Raw genomic sequence first — 4,359 nt, 5'->3', positions numbered from 1 at the left:
TAATTGAGCTCTGCATTCCTAGTTTCATGTTTTAAATAACAATTTTAATTCTTCCTTTTGTTACATGAATGTACTAAAAATCTTACTAAAACCAAGAGTAAAAGAAAGACAATGGAAGAGGTGGCAAAGGCAACCAAACAGATCTGTTTCCAAACAGATGGGTGTTCCCTCAAGGATGGGAGCTCTCAGGTAGGTGTGCTGCTCTACAGAGACCTCAATGAAATTCTTTCATCACTGCTGACCTTCAGTGCTCAGGCCCCATCAGCCACACATCAGAGCCCAGAGTGGGAGTATATCAAGTTAAACTGCTCTAGACCAAGATAGAAGGGAAATTACTGTCTTGAGTTCAACTTCTTCCTCTTCATGGGCCTTTTTCATCATTGGTCTTAAGTCACTACATCACTTTGAAGTTTATTTGAGAGGAAAAATAATCACAACATCATGTGACTGAAGTTGCAAGAGGGTATGACAGCAATGTAAGCATAATCCTGGACACAGGCAGCTGGATGGAGCACCACTGAAACAATTACTGCCCATCATGCCATGCCAATTCACAGGACAAGATGTACCAGGATATTTTTCATGGCTTTTATCCTTATTTATCTTTATTTCTGCCAGAGGATTTGCCTGCCAGGGAAGGGAGCTGGCTGTGTCACAGCTGACATGGGAGGTTCCCACAAGGAAGCTTTGCTTTAGACTTGAGGAAGTCAGATAATCTGGTTTTATTTGAGTAAATTCTCACCCCATGTGTCCTCTCAGATCACATTGCTACAGCAGTCTTAAAATGGGTCAAATAAAACTCCCACACAAAATGGTGCACCCACACAATTGCATTAACCTATAATAAGCAGCATTTTACAAACTGAATTACCATAAAAATGTATAATGTATTTGCAGGTCTTCAAACTGACACTGAATACCATTTTATAAAATCAACTACTGCTTAATAACAATTAACTGTGTACCTCAGACCCACTGAGAACCCTTTGTTGTCAGTCACCATAAAGGATATTAGACTTGTACTACTACCAGTTACTCCATTAGTGCCCCTGACTGCTCTAAATGCTTAACCCCACAGTAAACTTACATGGCAGCCTGACATCAAAGGATAAAATTTATCTTCTTTTTCTGCTTTGAAAACCTAGGAAACTGTGCTTTAAAAGCCTATTGAAAAGATGTGGTATTTAGAACTCAAGATACAAACACAAAAGTTCACAGAAAAGCTGTTAATCGGTCCTGATGGCAATGCTGGGGGAGCAGGAGGATGAGTTATATGATAATACACAATCTACTCTCTGTCTGCCTTCCTGGGCTGGCCCCTGTGAGCAAGGCATGAATCACAGCCCAAAGCCCTGCTGGCTCAGACACGGCCATTCCTGCCATTGCAGGACAAGGTGCCAGCTTGAGCTTAGTGCCACTGCTCATGCCAGCACTATGTGTACTGCACATGCCTCAGCACTGCCTTAAAAACAGCAAAGCAGCTTCTTGTTCACTGAGAGATCAGAGCCAACACCCAGCTGAAACCTCTGCCTAGGAGTGTACTAGATGCTGTGCTGCCTTCCCTTGAACCAGAACGGCTCCAGGCTCTGCCCCTGAACATCCTGCTGAGTACAAACAATTATCCTGGATCTGACAGGTAACACAGCACCCTGCTCTGGGTAGTGCAGGACTAGATAGACAATATTTCAACAGGTAACATGGCAAAACTGCAGGTTGGGAAAGTCATGGAGCACTGGTTCTGGTGTGAGACAAATTCGCACCTTTCTTAAAACAATTATAAAGAGATTCAAAGAAATGAACCCTTGCCTATGTCTGGCTCTGATTTGAATACTGTCATGACCAGGTGAGTGAATCCAGGGTGTCCCCCTGGTCAATTCTGTAGTATGCTCCAATTCTTCTCAACAATTTCATATTCAACATCACCTCCTTTGAAATAGGGACCTGCAACTTACAGGAAAAAACATCTGCAGACAGTTATCTGTGCAATGCAACATCTTGAGGGATAAACAGCATTCCAGAGAAATCAAGTGCACCCTTTCCAGCTCCAGAAATCCCTGAGGAATGAGCCTTTTTATATTTGCCATATTACTCTGAAAATCACTACCCAAGCTAAACAAAATTTAGGTTTAAAAAAAAAAGGCACTTTATTCCAACAGATATTTAAGGTACAAGTAGCTGGCAAGACAAAAGCTCTTACAGCAGGCTGGCACTTTGTCTTAATCTGCAGAGTGTCTGATGCCTCTTCAGTTAAGAACCAGAGGGACAAATCTGCAGGTGGCAGGGCTGGAGCCAAACTGACCATGCAAATCTTTACATGCCAGATACACATCACAGAATAGGCTCCCTTCTCAAGCCACACTTCAGATAGCAACACAGAAGTGATCACAGCAGCTCAGAGTAGATGGCCATGCAGCTCAGTGCCTCCACAATGACAGTGCCCAAAAATAGATACCTCAAGGAAAGCACAGGAACAGAGTGTGTGTAATAACCTTCCTTAGCTTCCATCAGCCTGCAGCTTGGCTCTCCGGAGAAAGGCAGCACCAAATCCCACAATAACTTTAGGGAAACAGAGCTATCTCTTCAAAGGACAGCCAGTCCAGCCACCTGAACCGGTGGAGTTTGTGCCATCTCACAGAACCAGGTTAAATCTGTTACAGGTACTGCTGGAAGACAACCAGCTGTACAAACATGCTCTGATTTACCTCCCCCAACACAACTTTAAAAAGAGTTGGTTACTTTTCTGCACAATTAGAACATGAGAACGTCACTAGTTTTCCTTGCTTAATTAGATTTTTTAACACTATCTCATGGATTCTACCCGATAGATAAGGATGTACCAAAGACTTAGCAATACTGGTGCGTACCTTTAACTGGATATAATTAATGGGGGACAAAGGTTACTAGTGATAATTACATGTTGATTATATGACTAAACTAATGAAATTCCTTTACAGCTATTTTTAAACCTTTTGCTTTAATTAATTTCCTACTATTTTCCAATGTAATAATTTACCTCAGTGTCTTAGTTACAATTTTTTTTCTGTACAAACTAACAGATAAATAGTTAATTGTGGATAAGTAATTCCCCCCAGCTACATACTGAACTCACATATCGAGACAGAAATTCTGGATATTTATGTGCTACGCAAACTGCCTCAACTTTGATTTTGATGTTCTAAAATATCAGCTCACTGCTCACAAAAGTTCTGTCTTAAATCAGATTTGAGCATAAATTTGTGGTAGCAACTTGGTAGCAATGGTACCAAAAAAAGCATGATAAGGTATGGAAAAAAAAATCACAATGTACTAATATATAATTTATTCACACAGAAACTCTTTGCCTCAAAATACTTCCACACTGACAGAAGTCATAGCTGCAGTCAGCATTTTGGATATCAGTAACATGAACAAAATAAAAGACTCCATGATGCCATATTTGGATTTAATAGTAAGAAAAACATTTTCACTGAAAGGGTAGTTAAGCATTGGAACAGGCTGCCCCGGGAAGCAGTGGAATCGCCATTGCAGGAAGTGTTCAAAAGACGTGGAGATGTGGCATTTGCCGACATGGTTCAGTGGTGGCCTAGACAGTGCTGGGTTGATGTTTGGTGATCTTCGAGATCTTTTCCAGCCTGAAGTATTCTGTGATTCTGTGTTGAGGAAATACAGAGCAGCTCGGCAACAATTGCTCTGCTCTCCGAGAGAAATCAGGTTGTAAACAACTTTGAAAGGCGGAATGTTGTAAAGAAAACGTTTTCATTCAAAAACGTAGGAGAAAGAGATCAGCAGAATCTGCTCCGCACTCCTACAATTCCCCTACTTGTATTTCAACCAGAGACGCGCTAAAATGAACCGTTTATGCTGCGCTTGAAAGCCCCTTGAATCTTCCAGGATTTAGGCAACTGATTCGTTTTTTTCACATTTTAATAACCACGAGCCGAATACATAGGGAACACGGATGTTGGCGCTGCGGGTTTCTGCGCGCCCTCCCCCTGTGCCACGGCCCCTCAGATCACCTCCGCCATGGCTGAGGCACCCAGCGCGCCAACCTCGGGCACAACCATGGAGGAGACACTGCGCCCCTGGCAGAGGCAGCACCGCGGGCGGGGCTCTCCGCCTCGCCCGAGCTGCTCGGGGCGGGCAGCTCTCGAAGGAGCCGCGGCCCGGGATTAAAGCGTTTTAATGCGGCATTAGCGCCAGGGAGCGGCGCTGGGTGGGAACACGGGCCGGGCGCGGAGGGAGGGAGCGGGCGGCGCGCCCGCCCGAGGGGGCTTGGGGCTGTGAGGGAAGCAGACGTGGTGCCCCGGAAAGCGCCGCGCCGGGAGGCGCCCGGGCCAGCCCACCTCGGGCAGGAAGCTC

Source organism: Camarhynchus parvulus, chromosome 4, assembly GCF_901933205.1.
Source record: "Camarhynchus parvulus chromosome 4, STF_HiC, whole genome shotgun sequence".
Lineage (NCBI taxonomy): Eukaryota > Metazoa > Chordata > Aves > Passeriformes > Thraupidae > Camarhynchus > Camarhynchus parvulus.
The sequence above is the reverse complement of the archived record's forward strand: the minus strand, read 5'-3'. Positions refer to the sequence as shown.